Source organism: Panthera tigris, chromosome F2 (genome assembly GCF_018350195.1).
Source record: "Panthera tigris isolate Pti1 chromosome F2, P.tigris_Pti1_mat1.1, whole genome shotgun sequence".
Taxonomy (NCBI): Eukaryota; Metazoa; Chordata; class Mammalia; order Carnivora; family Felidae; genus Panthera; species Panthera tigris.
The window spans coordinates 77,999,289-78,022,895 of NC_056676.1; the positions used below are offsets into that span (position 1 = coordinate 77,999,289).

A 23,607-nucleotide genomic window follows, 5' to 3' on the forward strand; every position below is an offset into this window, starting at 1 on the left:
ATTTGACTTTATCAACTTTTTAGGGGGGGAGACTTTAAACAGATTCAGTGATTCTATCTGAGGGCTGCAAAACCATTGTACGGAGTCAGCCAGTCAACAGGAAGTAAACATACCCTTGGTTCCTTCTGTCCAGCATGGGGAGCTCAAATGCGCCCATGGAATACAGTGGACAGTGTTGCCTGCACTGTTTGTGGAGGATGGTGTAAATGGCTGAGCAAAGAGTGAGCACTTTGAAGCCAAACCGACTCCAAATAACATGCCAGCCTGTCGTTCCCTAACTGTGTGGCCTTAGGCAAATTATTTATTCTCTAAGTCTCAGTTCCTCTGCTGCAAATTGAGAATAAGAAACCTACCTATGTCACACAACTATAGGGACAAATGAGAAAAGGTCAAGTGGTAAGTACAGAGGACAGTGCCTAACAGGGACTCAGTCATAGCTCCCTCTTCTTACGTGAGTTTTATATCTGTTATTCCTCCTCATCTCTTCTTTTATGTTTCTGCAGCAAAATATCCAAATTCTCTAACTAAGGAGTCACATCAAATCTCATGCATTCAACTACAACCTTCATGCCAATAACACCTGTACATCTATCCTCAACCCAGACCCTTCCCAAAACCCAGTCTCCTGAAGAGACACCATACTACAGCTCTAAAAGCTTAGCCCTTTCCCCCTCTATTCCCCTGTGTTTGCAAGTAGCATCATTATCCATCCCGTCACCCCAAAAGGAATCAGGGTCACCCAGATTCAACATGCTCCCTTAACACCCAAAGCAAATCCATCACCAAGATTTGTCCATCCTAAACCCGCAACAGTTCTAGAATTTGCTCACTCCATCTGCAGGCCCTATCAGGTCTTCCCTGGAAAACAAAACACTGACAACACAAGATGCTGGAGAGGATGTGGAGCACCAGAACTCTCACTCGCTGCTGACGGGAATGAAAAATGGCACGGTCCCTAGGGAAGGCAGATTGGCTGGCGGTTCCTTACAAGACTAGATATACTCTTACCCTGTGATCCAGAACGATGCCCCTTGGTATTTACCAAATGAGTTGAAAACATGTCCCCATGAAAACCTGCACAATGACATTTATAGCAGCTTACTTCATAACTGCCAGAACTTGGGAATCAACCAAGATTCCTCCACTAGGCGAACGGAGAAACTGGACCGTCCGGATAATGAAATATTATTCAGCACTAAAAAGGGATGAGCTATCAAGTCATAAAACGCATGTTGGAAACTTAAATGCAAATCACTAAGTGAAAGAAACCCACCTGAGGAGGCCACAGACTGTATGATTCCAACTATACGACATCCTGAAAAAGGCAAAACCATGGAGATAGTTAAGGAATTAGTGGTTGCCAGGGGATGAAGGAGAAACAGATGAATAGGCAGAGCATGGAGAGCTTTTAGGGCAGGGAAACTATTCTGTGTGGTCCTAAAGTGGTGGATACAGGCCATTACAAATTTGTCCAAACCCACAGAATATACACCACCAAGAGACAACCCTGATGTAAGCTACGGACTTTCAGTGCTAATGATGTTGTCGTGTAAGTTCATCAACTGTAACAGATGTATCACTGGGGTACAGGATGTAGATGGTGGAAAATGTTGTGCATGTGGCAGTGGCGGGGGCGGGGGTCAGGGGATACATGAAAAAACTCTCTGTAGTTTCTGCTCAATTTTGCTGTGAATGTAAAAATGCTCTAAAAAGTGAAGTCTCTTAAAAATAAACAAGAAACAAAATAGCCTCCCATCTAGCTATGTGGCCCTATGATGGCCCTATCTAACAATCTGCCACAGAGCCTAAGAATGATTCCTATGCAAAAAACCTAATCAGGGTAACTCGACACCAAAACTTTTCAAATTAAAGGGTTCTGGACAAAGGGTTAGCAAGGGTCTCCCCTTCTGCATTAAGACCCTGACCACTGGACAAACTTTCTAGGTCGGCTTTCCCGGAAATAGAGTGATAGTTCATGTCAACTGTAGCACTAAACTATACTGCCTACTGTAAAATGACCCCAGTTGGGCAGATTTTGCATCTGGACTGGGTGAACTATGGATACTTGATAGGGTGCCTTACTTTCTATTCCCAAAATATGTTAATGTGTGGGCTGAGCATGTGACTTCAGGGATTTTACAAGTGATGCCTATGGAGTTTTTACAAGAGATAAATGGCTCCTGAAAGGCATGAGGCTCTTTAAGCCGGGGGGAACGTGCACCATCCAATGTGGGTTGTTCCTCTTGGCACCTCAACTGTCTGCTGTATGGCTGCTGCCAAGGCTCCTCTGAAGAGGAACACCTGTGTCTCCCGAGATGGCAGGTGCCAAGGGCGGTCTACGGCTGCCCCGTAACTCTGAATGTCTGCTTGAGGCTAAGAAGACCCTACGGCTGGCCCTTGCCTCTCTTTCAATCCTCACACCCTCTCCCTTTCTACCCTGCTCAGTAGGATGAATTATTTACATTTGCCAGCAAGTGTCACGTGATCTCTTTCCTCCAAACCCTCCTGAGTGTCCTCACTTCTTTGTTGTCACCTTCCCACACTCTTCCTACACTCAGCCCCATGGTTACCTCCCCTGGGGACTCCCATCCACACCATGCCCCACACCCGGTGAAGAACCCCTTCACTTGGCTCCCACTTCACCACTGATCTTCCCTGCCCTATATTATCATCATCTGTTTATTTATCCGCTTGTTCACTATGAGTCCCCCACCTTGATGGCTGTTAAGATCCACCCCTTGGTGGTTCCCAAAGCCATTTTTGTAAACCTGAGCTGATCACGTCACTCACAATGGTGGGCACTGCCAGTTTCTTATCCAATATTTATCCTCGCTAAACAGAACCCTGATTTTTTTTTTTTTTTCTGACACAACCACATGCCCAGATAAGCACCTCTTCAGATGTCTCTTTGGTCAGTGGTGGCCACGAGACCTACTTCAGACCAAGGAGATATTAGTGAAAATCTCCTGGATGGGTTTAGGAAAAAGCTATTGTTTTCTTGATCTAAAGAGATGAACATGGCTGACACACGCCTCTTCTCTTGGCCTTTCCTGCCCCCTACGTATCTGGAATACGGGCACCATGCCTGATAGTAGAGAAGAGGTCTCATAAGCCTGCATCTGAAAAAGCTACATGCTAAATATGGCAGGAGGAAGCCGGGGTCCTTAATGGTTTCCCACCAGAAACTATACAAGCCGACCTACTGTTACATGAGAAAAATACAACTCTATCTGGATTTGCCACGGTCTTTCTGTTGCTACAGAGGAACCCAGTTCTGAGTGACGCACAACCACACACACTTCTCCCGCAAGACACGACCTCAACCCATTGCCATGACACCTCTTTCCATTCCGATGCCTGCAAACCTTATCGCCCCCACCTCCTACCACCTCCTCATCACCACATGCTCTGGGAGCCCTCGTCATTCCAGCCGGTCTACGAAGCAGTCCGCTGGAAACCCCATGTTGCGGCATTCTTCTGCCTCAGAATGGCTCTTCCCCACCAGCCCCAGCCTGTAGAGGTACAAGTGGCCTATCCAAACCAAGGTAGACATCACCTCCTCCACAGCACCTTCCTTGATTCTCTAGTTCCTCTCTCTCCCCTGGCCTTCCAGAGACCACTCCGTGGCTGTTCTTGCTATAGCAATTAATGAATTCCTTTTAGATCCCTTGTCTTAATCATCTGCCTTCTCATCCATAACTTGAAACCTGCAGAATGGTGCTCTTGCCTTATCAGACACTCAAAATATGTTTAAAGGTACTTCTAAATCCATGATCTCTACCTACTAAAGCTGTGACCTTTACCTTTCTAAATTATTTATCTGTAAAACAGAGACATCCCTAGGGCCACCAGGTAACACAACTCTAAGGGATATTGTGCCCTACCCTTAGGTGTGTGTAGAATAAAATGTGAATTGCATTCTTGGAGTTGTGCACTTTACAGATTAAAGACTTAAATGCATGCAAAGTGCTTAACATAATGCCTTTCTAAAATAAGTTCAATAACCTTTGCTATTGGGATGATGAGGAAGATAATGATGATGATTATACCTTTCTTTGTATCCTCAGCACTAGACTTGGGCCAAGACAGGTGCTCAGTAACAGTTCCTGGATGAATGAATGAAATAAAATCCAGGTCTTGGTTCTAAGTTATAAAGCACCTTGAAGTCTCTGCTCAAAAAGACACAGAATCCAATGGTATCCCTGGGTACCTAATTTTTCCACCAAAGTAACTCCTGATGTTTATTCCCTGGAGCTTACCCCCACTAGCAAGCTCAATGCCTCCTTCTGAGTGAGTGAGACCCTGAGGCGGGAACTTTCCAGAGAGGTTCTCCTGGGGACCAACCACACAAGCTGGACTGGGCTAATAATAAACAAGGCTAAACAGTGCGGACGTTGGCTGAGTCTGGACGCCCACGGACCCTGGGGAGTTTAGCTCTGGATCTATCATTCCTGAAAATTTAATCTTCTCATGCAGCTTCCACAGGGACTCTCTGGGAAATGAGAAGGCTGGAGTGAAGCAACAGCCACTCTCAGCCATTGTCAGCTCAGGGGGACCTGGTATGGGGAGCAGCTCGCAGCCTGCCTCAGCTGTTCTGATCCACCGGTTCCATAACACCTGCACTTTGATGTACTGGGATTGCCCCACTTCTGTGGGCTGGTGCGCTCAGATTGTACAGGAAAATCCCATCTGAGCAATTAAATGACACAAATGTTTAGTGTACAGCTGTGGTAGGAAAGCAGTGTAGACAAAGAGAGACTGCGAAGTATGTTCTACCTTCGATTTCACACCGCCTCCGAGGGAAGACCCCACGTGCACGCATGCGTACGCAGCTACTAAAAGAGAGAAGGCAAGCTAGCATATGAGGGGACGTAGGCACGAGACGGGCTCCAAGAAGGAGCAAACTCAAAGGGAAGAGAAATGATTTCTAAGTGGAAGGAAGCCCAGCAGAAAGGACACTAGGAATGATCTCTTCAAGCTTTTTCATTTTAAAAATGGGGGAACTGAGCCTACAAGAAGCAGGACCACTCATCCCAGCACCAGTGTGCACTGTCCTCCGAGCACTCTGAGTGTCTCCGTTGAATAACATAGCCTCAGAGAATAGCTTTGGAATCAAATGGCCCTGAGTTGACAGGAAACAGCAGATATGGGCGAGGATGTGGAGAAACGGGAACACTCTTGCACTGCTGGTGGGAATGCAAACTGGTGCAACCACTCTGGAAAACAGTATGGAGGTCCCTCAAAAAGTTAAAAATAGAACTACCCTACGACCCAGCAATTGCACTACTAGGAATTTATCCAGAGGATACAGGAGTGCTGATCCAAAGGAGCACATGCACCCCAGTGTTTATAGCAGCACTATCAATAATAGCCAAATTAGGGGCGCCTGGGTGGCTCAGTCGGTTAAGCGGCCGACCTCGGCTCAGGTCATGATCTCACGGTCCATAAGTTCGAGCCCCGCACCAGGCTCTGTGCTGACAGCTCAGAGCCTGGAGCCTGTTTCAGATTCTGTGTCTCCCTCTCTCTGACCCTCCCCCGTTCATGCTCTGTCTCTCTCTGTCTCAAAAATAAATAAAACGTTAAAAAATAAATTAAAAAAAAAATAGCCAAATTAGGGAAAGAGCCTAAATGTCCATCCACTGACAAACGGATAAAGAAGATGTGACATATGGGGCGCCTGGGTGGCTCAGCTGGTTAAGTACCTGACTTTGGCTCAGGTCGTGATCTCACGGTTCGAGGGCTCGAGCCCCACGTTGGGCTCTGTGCTGACAGCAGAGCCTGGAGCCTGCTTCGGATTCCATGTCTCCCTCTCTCTCTGTTCCTCCCCTCCTCATTCTCTGTCTCCCTCTGTCTCTCAAAAATAAATAAACGTTAAAAAAATTTTTTTAAAGAAGATGTGATACATATATATATATATATATATATATACACACATGTATATATATCCTGTGTGTGTGTGTGTGTATATATATATACACACACACACACACACACACACACACACACACACATATACATATACACACAATGGAATATTACTCGGTGATCAAAAAGAATGAAATCTTGCCATTTGCAACAAAGTGGTTGGAACTAGAGGGTATTATGCTAAGCAAAATAAGTCAGAGAAAGACAAATATTCTATGATTTCATTCATAAGTGGAATTTAAGAACAAAACAGAAGAACATAGGGGAAGAGAAGGAAAAATAAGATAAAAACAGGGAGGGAGACAAACCGTAAGAGACTCTACAGAGAACAAACCGAGGGCTGCTGGAAGGAGGTAGGGGGGCAGGAATGGGCCGAATGGGTGATGGGTATTAAGGAGGAAACTTGTTGGGATGAGCACTAGGTGTTATATGTAAATGATGAACCACTAAATTCTATTCTTGAAATGATTATTACATATATGTTAACTTGTATTTAAATGAAAAATAAAAATTAAAATAAATCTTAAAAAATGGCTCTGATTTGGAGTTTGGGCTCTGAGATTGATCTTCTATGAAATTTCTGGCAAGCCATCCAATCTCCCCAAGCTTCAGCGTCTTCATTTCTGAAAAGGGACAGGTAAGGATGTTTTTTTGTCTCATAAATCTGCTATGAAGATTACATGAGAAAATCCATGTTAAGTGTCTGAACCAGGGAAAGTGTTCACATATTTGTTGAATGAATGCATGCATGCACGAATGAATGAATGTTTAAGAGCACTATCTGGCAGAGAAAGAAAAAAGAAATGACTGAGTGTTATTTCTGGCTTCTCCCAACTCAACCCACTAGAAAAACACAAGTTCCAGGAGAGAGGGACCAAGTCTGTCCTGTTCTCAACAGCAACCCCAGCCTGCAGCATGATGTGTGGCATATAATATGTACTTTATAAAACTTCCTTTACTAACAAATTAGCCATTCTTTCTCTAGTCTTTTGCCACGTATCAGGCATTTTGCTAAATATTTTGCATACATACAGTAGGCATATCATTTCATCGTCCAGGCCACCTAGGAGAAAAGTGGCCTTATTATCCTTGTCTTACAGATGAAGAAACAGATTCAGAGAAGTTCAATAATTTTCCAAGTCGGAGCTAGTGGCAAAGTTGGAACACGGCCAGGACTTTGTGAACCCAAATGCTCTCCTTGTAACCTTCAGATAAATGTGTTTGCACATCGCTGCTGGGTGCATCAGGGCCGGGAGTGGGGCTGAGCGAACAGGAACAGAGACAGGCTGGGAGCAGAGCATGACCATCACACCCAACAGCCTCTCACAGGATGATGCTGTGGTCAAGCTAAGCCCAGCTGCTGTGGGAGGCCACAAGGAACGGATGGAAACAACCATCAGAGCAACAGGGAAAGGCTTTTTCCAAAGAGATGACAATCGAGTTGAATCTGAATCAGTAAAGAGGTTGCCCAGATGAAGGTGTGGGGGTGTGCATGTATGTGTGTGGGGGTGTGCCTCTGTGTGTGTGTGTGTGTGTGTGTGTGTGTGTGTGTGTGTGTGTGAGGGGCAAAAACACATTGTGCTGAAATTGTAAACAGATCAACCAGCCCCCTGTTCGAGGACCCCTCACTCTCCGTTTCCCTGGCAGCCGTAATCAGGACCCCATGTTTACATGCAAAGGAAGCTTCTGGCCCGGTGCACACCACCTTCCTGTGTGACTCGCAATACAGGCAACCCAGCCTGAGTTTTAACTTAAGGTGAAATACATATTAAAAGTAATATACTGGGGCGCCTGGGTGACTCAGTTGGTTAAGCGTCCGACTTTGGCTCAGGTCATGATCTCGCGGTTTGTGAGTTCGAGCTCTGTGTCGGGCTCTGTGCTGACAGCTCGGAGCCTGGAGCCTGCTTTGGATTCTGTGTCTCCCTCTCTCTGCCACTCCCCTGCTCATGCTCTGTCTCTCTCTGTCTCAAAAATAAATAAAAAATTTAAAAAAATTTTTTAAATAAAAGTAATATATTGATTTTAAGTTTAATGTATATAATCTATTACATCAACAGACCAAGAGTTTTGACACATACATTAATCACTGAATTTTGAATGAAAATATCCAGGAGACACTCAGTTAAACCAAACAAAGGAGAAATGACAGATCTGTAATCCCAGCAAATGTTTTTTTTTTTTTCTCTTTTTGGTCTCACATAGTCAATAAAGTATAAACGTGAAAAGGTAAACACCTAGAATTTTGACCACTTACCTGAACAACTAGGGAGAACACAGATTGCCCTGAATTACTTCTTGTTTTTTGGGTTTTTTTTTTAAACTAAGGAGGCTCCTAATTCTCTAAAGAGCCCTTCGAAATAAACATGCTTGCAGTTTTCATGCACAGTCCAGCATCAAACAACTTCGGAAGCAGACCTGATATTAGGGATCGTCAAGCAAATCCCCTCCTCACCCTCTTCACATTCCAAGTCAAACAGAAGCTTCCCCGCTTCCCCAAATTCACACACAGCTGAAGTGCTTAAAAGCCAAATACTTTGAACAGTTCTTGAGTTTTGTTCTGCGTTTTTTGCTTTGTTTTGCTTTTTATGATCTAGAGCTGACTTTTAAATGCCCTTCACAAGGGACACCTGCAGGGTGGCTGAAAAGGGACACGCCTTGGGGTCAGATGGACTTGAGGGAACCTCTCCAGGCTTTGTCTCCTGCTAGCTGTGGGTCTGTGAGCAAGTTACTGCCCCTCTCTGTGCCGGGGCCTCCTCAGCCCTAAAGAGGGCTGGTACTAGCTCTTGTATGGGGATCAAATACAAGTAGCACCAGGGAAAGTACTTAACGGCAGTCACCAGCATGTTGTAGGTCCTTAGAATGAGCTTCCTTTCCCTCCCATCTGCACCACCACGTAATCTGATTCTGACCTGTCACTTAAAGATGATTTATGATCATTTTTGTCTCCGGCATCTCCATGCTCTTGGGAAGAAGGGGAAAGAAAGAAAACCAAGGAAATCTATTCTATTATTCAGAAGCAATTAAATTAATATTCATTTTATTCTCCCAAAAGGCCAACACAAGTCAGCATGTTAAAATACCGAGCTTGATGAATTCTACCTTGGGCACAAGATGCCAAGGATAATCTTATCTTTAAACACTTCCTTTAAACAAACTAAAAAAAAAAGCCAATTTATTCCTCAGCATATTTTATGTTCTGATTTAAGATCAACAAGTTTTCACAAAAACCACCAGTTTGGTTCTCTGCTCCTTTCCTACAGTAACATCTCAGCTATGATGATGTGTGCCCAGAAATTAATTTTCCAGAAAACTGATACCAACTCCTTTAACACTAAATACTTTGCTATTTAATTTTAGCAATTTCTGATGCAACTCATTTTAGAAAGTAGACTCCCTTGCCTTATTTCAGCAGAGTTTACAGACTGTGATTTAGTTTTTCCTTGATGACTCATTGTCACACTTCTGAAAACTAAGTGATGGCTTATCACTTAGCATCTGATGCCCTCGAAGACCCGTACAGCATGAACATCTCTGAAGTTACAGCATGGATACCCCGTGGTTAACCCCACGGAGCCATGGACATGTTCCACTCAAGGAAGAGTCTCATCCAGCCTCCTCACTTTCCATAGCAGAAGGTCAATCTCACCACCATTCAGTTGACATTGCAGTAGACACACTAGCCTTTAATCAGAATACTGATTAATCACCTACTGGGTGCCAAGTACTATAAGAGATTTGATTTAGCTTAGTTTATTTTTATTTGTTCACTTAATTTTCATTAAAAATTCCTTATGGTGGCGCCTGGGTGGCTCAGTCAGTGAGCGTCCAACTCCTGATTTCATCTCAGGTCCTGATCTCAGAGTTGTGGAATCAAGCTCCACATGGGGCTCTGGGCTGACAGTGTGGAGCCTGCTTGGGATTCTCTCTCTCTCTCTCTCTCTCTCTCTCTCTCTCTCTGTGCCCCTCCCCTGCTTGTGCAATTGTGCTCGCTCACTCTCTCTCTCCCAAAAATAAATACATAAACATTTAAAAAATCCTTATAGGCTGCCTATTATCATTGTTTTAAAGAAACTAAGGTCACTGCAGATAAAGTAGCACACAATATCCCAGAGAAAAGCTGGAATTATTAGCGGGTTATTGGAAAGAGTATTGTGGAAGCTGCACACCAAAGAACCCCCAAGTGGAGTAAGGAGGCGTTATAGAAAAAGAGGGTTAATGAATTAAAAGAGGAGAGATCACTGGCCAGAGATTTCTATGAAATAAAAAATGGCATTAGTGGAAGAATTCAGCAAGCAAAGCTAAGAGAGAAGACGATGTTCAACAAATGATTTGGTATATATAACAAGTGTGATGTATGAGTGAAGGTATGGCTGAGTGGAGGGCAGGAAAAGCTATCTAAGCTGAGAAGGTGAAGGCCACGGTGCTACGAGAGTCATTGAGCTGGACTTGGAAGGCATTCAAGATAACAGCAGGACTCAGGGTGGTGAGGAAAACCATGGTCCCGGTACCAGAATGTTCAGTGACTGGAGAGCAGGGTGTGAGCAAAAGGCCAGTGCATGACTGGTTGGGCTGGTAGGTACCTGTGTAGCTGGGACCCTACAGCAATTTGCCCTGACCAATGATGCTTTTAAGAGATGAGCAGCAGGGGCACCTGGGTGGCTCAGTCGGTTAAGCGTCTGACTTTGGCTCAGGTCATGATCTCATTGTCTGTGAGTTCGAGGCCCGCATCGGGCTCTGTGCTGACGGCTCAGAGCCTGGAGCCTGCTTCGGATTCTATGTCTCCCTTTCTCTGCCCCTTCCCCGAGCATGCTCTGTCTCTCTCTGTCTCTCAAAGATGAAAAAACGTTAAAAAAAAAAAAAAAGAGAGAGAGAGAGAGAGAGAGAGAGAGATGAGCAGGAGAAGGTACCGCTAAATCAGGAAGGGAATCCACAGCAGGGTTCTTTGGGTTCCCAGCAGTACAAAGTTCAGGGAGATTTTTTTTATAGTATGTTTTCGTGACTTCCTTAGGGCACAGACATTCTATGAGGATCACAGAGTGTTATGACTGAATGTCATACGCCCCAAAGCAGCATCTTTGTCTTAAAGACTCGGGGTGGAGGGCTGTGGAAATATCAGTTAGAATGTAGCGGACGTAAAGAATGCCCCACCTTGACGCCTTCTATCAGGCTGGGACACCCATCCCCCAGCTGCTGTGTTAGCTGTTAACAACCCACCGTTGCTCTGTTCTCCCAAGAATTTTCCTCGGCTGATCCAGGCTGCTTTGCCCAGGAATACCTTGGTGGATATGTTTCCCGCAATCGGATCCATGGAAATGACCTTGCCTCAAGGTGGAAAATGCTGTGGGACCACGTGTGCCCCAGAGCTCCCTGTGTGAGCCGGGAGAGCCGATAGGGCTGCATGGACGTCTCTGCCCATCTTCTTCCCTATCCAGCTCTCCTTTCATCCGAGAGCACCCTTCAATCAAGCACCTGTCCAGGAGCCACTTCAGGCTCTATATTAAGGACGTAGGCGGTATGTCTACATCTCAAGATCTAAGCTAGGACTATCCCTTGAGGCTGAGTACCCGTCCAGGGTCAGGTGGCTAACACATGTCAGAACCAGGGAAACCAACCGGGCTGGTTTGTCTAGGACTGGGGGTGGGCGTTCCCAGCAGGCAAAATGTGCAGTTTTCAAACCAGAACAGTCAGTCCCAGGAAAAAGGAGACTAGATGGGTCAGGGTAACCCTGAACTGGAAGGCCACCATCGGACCAGGAGTTCTAAATGCGACTTGCATAAGGCTATGGTTATTTGTTTTTAAACGGAAAAGGCGTCATTCCATTATCGAAGATTCCTGGTATTTTTTTTTCTTCTATATGTGCTTTGAGAAATATTGGCCGCAGGCTCACCGAGTGCCAGGAAATGTTCTAAGTGTTTGGTGCAGCTGTAAACACGGTGAGGTCCCTGCAACCACGGAGCTCACCATCTTACAGAGGAGAGAGTCAATAAGAAAGGCAAACAAATACATCTGTAATAATAATGCCAACGCTTATGCAGGGATGAATGCTATGGAGAAAAACACAGCAAGTTCCGTGGCTGGAGACTAGAGGCAGCTGTTTGGCCGCAGTGGTCCAGGAAGACCCCTAAAAGGAAAGTCTTAGACGAGGGTTTGAAGGAGCCATGGAAATGTCAGATGCAGATCTGTCCTAGCCAGCAATGTGGGAACACAGTTGAGAAGCCCTGAAGGCACAAGGAAGCTATCGAGTGTGCATTTGTGTTTTGTGTTTTGTTTTTGCAAGGGCAGTGGGAGACAGAGCTGGTGATAAAAGGACGTCTTCATCTCCTCATTCTATACACCTCCCTTGGGTGATCACTTCGACTCCCATGCTCTCAATTAGCGTCCATGTGCTGATGATTCCCCAAGTCTATATTCAGCCAAGAACTCTATTCTGAGCTTGCCTGATATCTCTAATAGCCGAAAATGTACATAGATGTCCTCAGAGACCTAAAAGTCTATTAATTCAAAACAGAACTCATCATTTCCCCCTCAAGATCTGTTATTTCACCTGCGTCCCCAGGCCAGCGGACAGCAACAAGGCCATTCCATCAGACCAGGTCAGAAGACTGAGTGTCATCCCTGATGCCTCTCCACTGTTAGACACCGTATCCCGGGTGGTCCCATACTTCCTAACATTCTACTGCCTTAATATCTCTCCAGTTTGTTCTCTCTTCCTCCTATTACCTTAACGTTGGCTGCAGCCATCATTGCCTCCATACACCCTGGATTTCCTGCCATCACTTCCCACCAAGTTTCTATGCTTCCCATCTTATGCCCCTCCAATGCACTCTCTATACTGTAGCCTGAATCCAAAATGCCCATGGGTACCTGTCTTCCCAGGATAAATCCTTTCACTGCTGAACAAAGCTGGAGGCATCACGCTTCCTGATTTCAAATTATATGACGAAGCTGTTGTAATCAAAACAATATGGTACTGACATAAAAACAGACACACGTGCCCATGGAACAGAGTAGAGAGCCCAGAAATAAACCCACACATATATGTTTAACTTATCTTTCACAAGGGTGTCAAGAAGGCACAGTGAGGAAAGAATAGTCTCTTCAATCAATAGTGTTCATGAAACTTGATATTTGCATGAAAAGAGTAAAACTGAACCTTCATCTTACACTATGCACAAAAAGCAAAATGGATTGGACCTACACATACACCCGGAACCGAAAAACTGCTAAAATAATAAATAGGGAAAAAGCTCTGGACACCGGTCTTGGCAATGAGTTTTTTGGATATGGTACTAAAAGTGCAGGCAACCAAAGCAAAAATAAACAAGTGGGATGACATCAAATTAACAGTCATCTGCATCACAAAGGAAAAAGTCCACAGAATGGAAAGGCAACCTACAGAAAGGGAGGGTATAGATCTGATAGATGGCTAATATCCAAAATATATATGGGACTCATACAACTCAATAGCAAAAAATACCCAAATAACCCAATCATGGGGCACTGGCTGGCTCAGTCAGTTAAGCATCTGCCTCTTGATTTTAGCTCCGGTCATGATCTCATGGTTCATGAGTTCTGGCCCCACATCAGGCTCTGGGCTGTCAGTTGAGGATTCTCTTTCTCCCTCTCTCTCTGCCCTTCTCTCTCTTTCTCTCTCTATCTCAAAATAAATAAAAATAAACTTAAAAAAACAAAGAACCCAATAAAAAAAAATAGGCAGGGGCGCCTGGGTGGCTCAGTCAGTTGAGGATCCGACTTTGGCTCAGGTCATGATCTCACAGTTCGTGGGTTTGAGTCCCGCGTTGGGCTCTGTGCTGACAGCTCAGAGCCCGGAGCCTGTTTCAGATTCTGTGTCTCCTTCTCTCTCTGACCCTCCCTTGTTCACACTCTGTCTCTGTCTCAAGAATAAATAAACATTAAAAAAAAATGGGCAAAGGACTTGAATCAATTTATTTTCAAAGAAGGTCCATTTGTATGTCTTCTCGACTGTCTTCAGGGGATACATGAAAAAGTGTCCAACATCACTCATCATCAGGGAAATGCAAGTCAAAACTATAATGAGATATCACTTCACACCTGTTAAAATGACTATTATTTAAAAAAAATTAAGGTAAGAGTTTGATGAAGAGGTAAAGAAACAGGAACTTTGGAGCACTGTTGGTGGGAAAGTAAATTGGTATAGTCATTATGGAAAACAGCATGAAGGCTTCTCAAAAGATTAAAAATGGAATCACCCTCAGCAATCTCACTTCTCACTATATGCCCAAAGGAATTTAAATCAGGATCTCTAAGATATACCTACACTCATCATAGCATTATTCAGAGTAGCCAAGATACGGAAACAAACTAAATGTCCATCGGTGTCTATATAAGTAAAGGATAAGTGGTCTATACATAAAATGGTCTATTACTCAGTCTTAAAAAAAAAAAAAAAAAAATAAGGAAGTCCTGCTATTTGTGACAATATGAATAGACCTGACATCATGCCATGTGAAATAAACCAGGCACAGAAAGACAAATACTATCTGATCTCACTTAAGTGTAGAATCTAAAACGGTCAAACTCACAGAAGCAGAGGGTAGAACGGTGGTTATCAGAGGCTGGGGCTGGTCGAGGCGTACAAAGTGTCAGTTATGCAAGATAAACAAGATTTGGAGATCCAATGCACAGCATGGTGATGACAGCTAACCATACTGTACTGTATACTTGAAATTTGCTAAGTGGTCTCATCACGTCTGATTTTAATTTTACAAAGAGCCTTCTAGCTGCCACGTACAGAGTAGACGGGTGGGGGGGTCAGTTCAGAGCCTGGTGTATTAGTCCAGGTGAGAGATGAAGGGCTGGAACCAGAGTGGTTGCTGTGGGGATAGAAAGAAAGCCCTTAGCGTCACCCATGAGCCCTCCCTCCCCTTGACCCGCACCAATGGTCGAAAGTGGTCCACTGATATCTCTCTGACAAATGATACGTATGTTCATTTATCTGATGCTTCTCCCTCTTTCCCTCCTCAGCGTTCCTTCTTTCACTACTTTCTGTCCATCATGCAGACAGGAAGAGTCATCCCAACTCTCACTGCCTGAATTCAGTCATGTTTTATCTGCCAAGTGTCCTAAGATGCCGCCATATTTCTCAGCTGACCCATCTTCTCAAATCCAACTTCTACTCTGCAGCTAGAGGGAGAGCGTTCTGCCCAACTCCAAACCTTTCCATGGCTCTGCTGACCTTAAGTTTAGAGCACAAGCTCCTTAATGTGGCTCCTGAAACTCTCAGAGATGTAGCCCCTCACCACCTCCCCAGCCTCAAGGGACACCATTCCATTCCTTGTGTTCCAGTCCTGCGCATCTGTTTCATTCCTTTGCTACCTCTTGCTTCCAGGGATTTCCACGTCACTTCCTCCTTCTGATGGCCCTTCCCTCCAGTCTCCCCCGGGCTACATGGGGCAGATCCCTGGCTCGTTCGCAGTTGGCCCTCAGGGCCTGGCATGCCAAGTGGCATGCAGCATTCTACTGATTCAGATCTCCTGTACTGGGCACCCCACAGCGCCTGTCCATCCACACCAGAGGTGGAAAGCCACAGGAAAGGGTGGTGGCCCATGGCATCAGTTTCCTTTGTGGTGCCAGAATCTCCCTCAGGAATCACTCCTGAGGTGGGTACAACTAGCTAGAAGCGATTCATGTCTGAGCACAAACATTTCATGCTGCTGAGTACCCAGAGCCTGGGAAGCTCAGCAAATATTAGAGATGTCTACAAATCTCCTCCAGCTCGCCCAGTAAGATCGGGCTTTATCCATACAGTTTCTTGTATTTTGAATGAAGGTGATCTTTCAGCGTGGACTGAGAAGCAGAGCATCTTGCCTGGGGCTGGATAAGAACTGGGCTGGGACAAAGATGGGTGGCATGCACGTCCTAAGTCCCAGGGTCCTCTTGAGGGACACTGGCCTTCTAGACGGGGGAGAATTCTAAAAGAAGGGAAATATGGTGGTTATGGTGAATTAAAATGTAGAGTCTGGACAGGTGATGAGTCTTGACCAAAAGGACAGCCAAGAGCCACAGATGTGGCTTTGGTGCAGAGAAACGTAGGCTAGGATATGGAAACACTGAAAAAGTAGAGCCAGATGGAGCCATGGAAATCATCCAGGCCATTTACAGATGAAGAAACTGAGGCCCAGAAACTGAGGTAAGGCACAGAGCGACGGTCCATATGCAGTTAATATCAGAGCTAGAACGAGGGCTCAGTCTGCAAATCTGAATCTTTAGCTTATTCTATTCCCCCATGGTATCTTGCGTGAAAAACACAGCTCTGGGTATATTAGTATTCTCTCTCTCTCTCTCTCTCTCTCTCTCTCTCTCTCTCTCTCCATCTCCCTCTCCCTCTCTCCCTCCCTGTCTCCTTCCCTTTCTCTCTCTGTAAGAAAGGTAGGCAAAATACAAGGAGGAAATGCATCAGGGGCATTTCAAAAAATTCTGAAACCTTCTATTATTGGCAATTACATCTATCATTTGAAAATTACAGATATCATGGCACTTCCCTTACTGTACATCTTCCCGATCCATCTTGAAAGGTAGCCGTTATTATAATGCTATGCAGATATGGCAAAGGGCTGATGGGGACAAAATGACTTACTGAAGGTCACACAGAGCTCACAAGTGAAAGAGCCAGAATTTCCAGCCCATCTTGTCTGGTGCTATGTAATCAGACATAGAGATTTTGCTCATTTCCCAGAACAACAACAACAACAAAATTCAAGGAAGATAAATAATGTATTGAGTATAGTATTTTATAGTTTATCAACTGCTTTTACTGCACACCTATCCATTCACTCCAAACTCTCAGCATCCCTGTTAGATGGGTAATATCATCCTCATTTTACAAGTGAGGAAACTGAGGCATGAGGAGATCAAGTGTCCTACGTCTGGGTCCCTTACAACCGGATTCAAATCTAGCCTTTCTTGATCCAGTCTATGTCCTTTTCCATAATACTAAAAATCAAGGAAAGAAATTGAAAGGAGACAAATACATTTTGAGTTTAAAATATTCCATCAGATGTTTTCAGCAAATGTTATATGAAGGCCATTCAACACTAGATTACAGTTATCCTAAAGTACCCACTTGAAAAAAAAAATGAGCATTTTAAGGCAAAATATGTGTTTCTGTTCTCCTTCACTGTGCTTCAGTGGGCTGACCCTAATAATGCACAACAACCCAGCAAGCATCCTTCAGGCTTGCTGCACATACTGAGACGGGGAGAACGTGGCCGGGGCAGCCTTGGTGCAAGCCTCTTCCTGTGCATGTGGTCATGTTGAAGGTAAGGCTCCTTCACTTACTCAACTGCTCACCGGGGCAGTTGTATGCCAGGTGCTGGGGCCCCAACCATGGTAGAACAAGGCAAGGTTCCCACCCTCAGGAAGCATGAACTCTAGAGACGGCAGACATATGGGCAAGCAATGACAATGTGACACAGCACAGGCTGACAGAGAGCAGGCCCAAAGTGCCGTGGGGGCGCAGAGAAGAGAGCAGGAAGGCTTCCCATCAGGAGGGGCATTGGAATTGGGTCGCAGAGGGAAGATGAAGTGGGAAATGGTCATTCCAGGCAGAGAGGCCAGCATGACCAGAAGGAGGGGTTTAAAAGAGCAGAGAATGGTAGAAGGCAGTCCTGGCTCCTTCCAGAAAATTATGGTTCCCTCACCGATGACATCAAGCAGAAAGCGTTCAGTCAAATTGGACAAACATTCGGTAAATATGTGCCATTATGGAGCAGAGTTGTGTGAAGGTTAAATCTTGTCCACGAGGAGCTCTGCCCAACGTATCCATCTAACCAGCATTTAAATGAGTCCCTACTATGTGCAAATCCCTGTTTACACTGTGGGAACGCTTCGTCCAACTCTGAGGTGAGCAGACCTCGGTGTTCCCAAACGAGCGTGCTGCACTGGATGGCAAAGCTCTTGACTTTCAACATTTGTAAACAGGGATCACATGCTGTGCTGACCCTGATAAAACCCTCTTTGTATCTCCCTGAGTGTATCCTGGACCACACTATAGCATTTCAACTGTGAGTCACTGACCAATATTTCTACCCCCATTTCACGTGTAATGATTTGCTGATCTGAACAAGGGAGTTTCTTCAGAAGATGATGATGATCCTTTTTATTTGCATGGCATGTTAGGTTTCGAAAAGCCTTTCTCCACCCATCCCTTCCATCACCCCACTCAATGGTCACAAGAGCCTGGCAAGGTGCAAGAATTTAGTATCCCCATTCTACAGATGAGAGAGAGGAGCATCTCAAGGTCACACAGCGAGCGTATGGTGGAATGAGAGCTCAAAACCATGTCTTCTGACTCCAGATCTTGTCCTCTTTTCTCTACACCTTACCATCTGCCTGGAATACAATAATACCCTCCTCATTACGACATGAATCCCAGCTGAAATGCTGGTCAAATCACATCCCCTCAGGCAACATAACTACGGCATAAATTAAAAGCCCAATTAAAGAACACGGCCTTTTAACTGGGACTTACCACCGTCCCCTGAGGCTAGGATAAAAAGAGAAAGCCCTACAAAAGTCAGTGGCTGTCCATCCTGGAAATTACCCAGAGACCCACTTACCCATATGCAAGAGCCTGTAGATCCAAATTATTCACCTAACTTTATCTCCCTTCTCTATGTTCTTCTGGGGTCCTGGCCCCCACGGAACTGGGTCTGGAATCTTTGCCCAAACCTCTGCCCCTCTCTCTAGCCCGCACATGTGGTTAACAGTCCATCCCTCCATGTGGACAGGTGCTTCTCAGCTCTGGCACATCTCTTAATAGCAGGAGCATCAGAACCTGAAGAAAAACCAATGCTTCCCTAGTTCAAATAGAGAACTGAAGCGAAATTCTCTGTCTCCAAGTGGGATAGTCTGCCAATGGCTAGAGCCCTGGGTGGCCAAGGGGACAAAGAGTGTTATTATCCTCGATGTCAGCTTTGTTTTGCTGACAATAGTGGGGTGGGTGGAGGTGGGGGATAGAAATGAGGTGAGGAGGCAGGGAGGGGGCATTTTGATTGCTCACTTATAATTTTCTATCTAGTCCCCCCCACCTCCACCCCCAACAGTCAAAGGCAATAACATGATGAACTCCAGGGATACCCCTGGGTCCCGAAACAATAATAGTTACTACTTCCCTTGTCCAAATGTCCCCTCCGGTTGCTGGGCTTGAAGGCGACTTTACAGATCAGGAGCTGGTGTGCGCTCTGGTCCCTTTCCATGTCATAGCCGAGCTGCAGTGCCCCCCCCCCACCCCCCACACCCCTGTCCCCAGCCAAGCCACAGGGAGAAGAGGTCTCTGGGTCAGCCCGGATCACAGAGCATCGCTACCACTGCCCGCTTCACCCCAACACCGGCTTCTCCCGAACCTGCCCCGGGGGCGGGGGGGGGGGGGGGGGTTCACGGGCTCAGAGGACCTGCCTGCACCAGGGTCTGGATGTGCTCCCTCAGCCTCCGCGTGGGACTTCCGCGGGGACCCCCTCACTGACCCAGCGGATCTCCCCGCCTGTCACCCCACATCTCCCCTCCTGCCCTCTCAGACCTGCCCAGATGTGCCTGGAGACCAGAGGACGGTCCGACCGAGGGGGAGACCGAAGGAGACAAACCACATTTCGCGGCGGAATCCCTGTTAAGTAACAGAAAGCCATCCAACTAGCGACCACGCTTCCAGAAACGTCACTGCCACCGAGGAGAGAGTTTGCAGCCGCCGACCCCGAGCGCGCTCACCTACCTGTCTCCCGCTGCAGGGCTCCCCTCGGCTCCGGGCCGCGCCGGCTCGCTCCCTGCCGGCTCTCCGCAGCGGCGGTGGGCGCTCCGCGGGGTCCGGGCGGCCGCGAGCTGGGTCTCCGGTGCCCGCGGCGAGGCTGCCTGGAGGAGGAGCGAGCGCTGCTGCCCGCGCCGCCGCCGCGGTGCTGATGCGGTTGCTATGGTTATGGAACTCCGCAGCTGCCCCCTCGCGGCGCAACAGCTGCCCGGCCGCGGCCCTCCGGGCAGCCCCGCGAGCCGGCCCGGGCGGCGAGGCTGGGCACCGGGCCGGGGCCGGCCGCCACCACTGCGGAGGAGGACGCGGCGCGGCTGCGCTGGCGCCCGGCGGCTCGGCTCTCCGCGGCGCCCGCGCTCCCGCCCCGCCCCCGCCCGCTCGCCCCCGACCCCGCGCCCCGCCCCCGCCCGCTCGCCCCCGACCCCGCGCCCCGCCCCGGGCCCGTGCGCGCGAGCCGGCGCCGGGCTCGCCGCCCGCCAGCCTGTGGGGGGCGCCCGCCTCGCCGCCCGCCCCCGCCGCCCGCGGGCCCGAGCATGCTCAGTGAGCGCTCGGGAGGCGCCCTCCCGCGTGGCCGGGCCCTTCCCGGAACCCCCGGGGGGGAGGGGGGGGTCGCCCGTTCCACGGGGAGGAGCGGTCCCGGGGGAGCGGCCCGGGAGGGGCTAGAGCCCCGAGCGAGCTCTGCCTCCCACCGCCCCAGGTCAGCGGGGCCATCGACCCACCGACGAGCCCAGGGGTGCTGCCCACCTGCGCCCTGCTGGACGTCGGGGGTTCAGACCTCCGTGAGACTTGGCCCCCGGGGCCGGAGGAGGAGGAGGAGGAGGAGGAGGAGGAGGAGGAGGAGTGGCAGGAGGAGGGTTGGACCAGCTGCCATGTACCGAGCACCCCTCGCCAGGTGCTGCACACCCGGAGGCCCCCAGTTCTCGCCCGCCCTGTTAGGAAGGCCTCGTGGCCCTCGCCTTGTACACAGGAGGCACCGGCCCCCGACGGGGGGACAGGGCGCAGTCCCGCGGAGTGGGCTGCGCCGGCTCACGTCCCGGCAGGGATCACAGCTTGTAAACCCAGCAGCCGCGGTGACTCGCGGCTCCTCCCGTTGCGGGGTGGAGGGCGGTAATGCCTGCAAGACGGGACAAAATGCCTGCAAGAAGGGACAAGAGGAAGCAGGGGAAAGTGAAGTCTGGGGACGCTCCGTCCAGAAGGAGAGGACCCGAGCGTGCGGAGGCCTGGAGGCAAGCCAGCCAGCACCGGTTTTTATCCACACTAGCGATCCAGGACAGCGGGAGCAGAGCCGGCCAGGGGAGGTTCAGGGCTGCACGTCAGGGGCCTTGAGAGCCAAGTGAGGGGGCTGGAATTCGACCCTAATGACCACAGGGAGCCATTGAAGGAGCTTAAGCAGGAGAAAGGCTGGGTCCCCAGTTTGGGAAAGTCACCCTTGGTTGAAGAGCGTGCGGTGAGGGTGAGGTGGGTATCGCCGAGAGGGCCCTGCCGCCCTGGCCAGAGGCCAGAGGGCCTTCAGAGGAAGGCTGCCTTCTGTCTGCCTTGCGTGTCCTTCCCGCAGCACCCACCCGAGCCTTGGACAACATATGTGCTCAGCAAACGTTTGCCGAATGGCAAATAAATGAATATTTATCTCTCTCCAAGGAGAATATGGATTCTTTTCTCTCAGGATTTTTTTGCCTTTAAAATGTGATCAAAATAATGTGCCATTTATTTTGCCATAAACATTGCATTGTTATGCAGCCTTATTTTTGAATGTGAGTACAAGTCCCCGGCGTTTCGCTCTGCATTTGCTGGTCCCCAGCAGCGCAGATATGCCTGCAGCACAAGGTTGGCTTGTAGCCTGATGTGTTTCAATTGCCCCAATAAAAGATCTCCAGGATATATTATTATTACACGAAAAAGCAAAGTGTGGAACAGTGTTTGTAATAAGAAAACTCTTGGGAAAGAAGCAAGGGGGGGGGGGGGTGAAGACACAAATGCCTATTTGAATTTGCTTGTTTGGGCATAAAAATACGTCAGAAGTGGGGCGCCTGGGTGGCTCAGTCGGTTAAGTGTCCGACTTCGGCTCAGGTCATGATCTCGTGGTTCACGAGTTCGAGCCCCGCGTCGGGCTCTGTGCTGACAGCTCGGAGCCTGGAGCTTGCTTCCGATTCTGTGTCTCCCTCTCTCTGACCCTCCCCCCATTCATGCTCTGTCTCTCTCTGTCTCAAAAATAAATAAACGTTAAAAAAAATATGTCAGAAGGTTATGTAAGAAATGTGTAAAGTAGACCTTATTAGCTGTGGGGCTGGGGTGGGTGGAGAACCCCGTGGACAAAGTCTGGGTGAGAGAAAGACTTTCAATTGCGCTTTTATGAAACTTAAATTTTTGAACCAAAAATAAATTACACACATGCATGATGTGTTACCATCTGTATCTAGAAGCTTAATGAACCTGGAGAGGACTTCAGATGCAGTGTGCAACATGTCCCAAACGGACGTGGCCCCAGGCCCACTCCTCCCACTGCCCCAATCCTATTGGGCACAATAGTATGATGACTTATTACCATTACGCCTGGCTCTTCAGTCCTGCTATGCTCATGGACTGCAGGTGAGGAGAGAGGAGGGCACAGAGACAGGATATGAGGTCTCCAGAAGCCCACGGTCACCAGTGCCAGGACTAGGGCGCTGTAAGGATGTTAGCTATGTGTCAGGCCCCAGGGTCTTCCCCACGATGGCAGTGATGGTGGCCATGGGCCATGGTGGCCAACATGACACCCATCATTGGAGTGATGCCCTCTGGACCCAGAGAGTCCCTCACCAGTGCCCCCCTCATGGACAAGCTCCGTGCAATGCCTCACTCCAAACTGGTACAACTTCAGACCCACAGTGTGCGGCTCTCGGCAACTAGGGGGCCACTGGAGGTTTGGAAGGGAAATCCCCATGGCGAGCCCAGGAAATAGCCCTCCACTGCCGTCCCCCTCCCTCTCAGGGAACGACCCACCAGCCAGAAACGAGCCAGAAACTCAACGTCATCCTGGGCTCCCTGGTCCCCTGTCTCATTCTCTCTACCCACCTCATCTCCCACACATCTAATTAAATACCAACTTCTGTCAATTCCGCCCCGTAAATAGCTCTCAGAGTCATCTATAACAGGACTCTGGGACAGTTTTGTGTTTGTTTTTTTTTAATCTTCTTCAACAGGACTCTGTGAATGATGGTGTCTAAGGAAATGGGTAGAATCTCAGTCTTATGTTCTGAGATGAGCAGCGGCAGATCGGACTCGAGGACAGGGATTCTGGGACAGACGCAGTGCCTGATGTAAGCCCAGGCTTCCGGTGCAGCCGGAAGGTGACCCCCCATTTGAAAGAGCTGAGCATTGAGACAGACAGCTAAGAAGCATGGGATCCTTCTGGCCGAGTTTGATTCTATAGGATTGAGGTTGCTCTCCCTCACAGGGGCTGGAGCCCATTCAGGATGAGTAAAGAATCACAACAGAGGGACCAGCATTTTCTCTGTCTTAGAAGACAGGTTTTGAATGGTGACATCCTGTGGTAACAAGAAGCAACTGTCACGAAATACTCATCAGACTCAGGGAGCTCCACAGGACGGGAGTATGTTGGAGTAACCTCCCACGGGGACTGTGTAAGCCCCCACTGTTTTACAACAACTTGAGAGGAGAGAGATCCCCAAGAGAGGGAAACTTCGCTTCCTGCCAGTAGAACACAGACGGGGGCAGCTTGCCTGGCCTTGAATCTGGCTTTGCTATTCCCTTGCTATGTACCCTTTACAATACAGCTTAGCTAATTGTATCTCAAGGTCCCCTTCCGGAAAACAAGGATGATAACACAATACATGTCACAGATTTACTATGAAGAGTAAATGGATTAAAACCTAACACCGGACCTCTTGTGGAGTAGGGGCTATGTA

At 47.9% G+C, this 23,607-nt stretch overlaps 1 protein-coding gene across 1 annotated transcript in view; it reads right to left on the minus strand.

Annotated features, from left to right (window-relative positions):
• FAM135B (family with sequence similarity 135 member B) overlaps positions 1–19,846 on the minus strand; it is a 280,699-nt gene extending 260,853 nt beyond the window's left edge. Inside the window, exon 1 of the mRNA XM_042973072.1 lies at positions 19,673–19,846. The gene's annotated coding sequence lies outside the window, so the exon portion shown is untranslated. The remainder of the gene's footprint in view (positions 1–19,672) is intronic.
• Between the last annotated feature and the right edge of the window lie 3,761 nt (positions 19,847–23,607).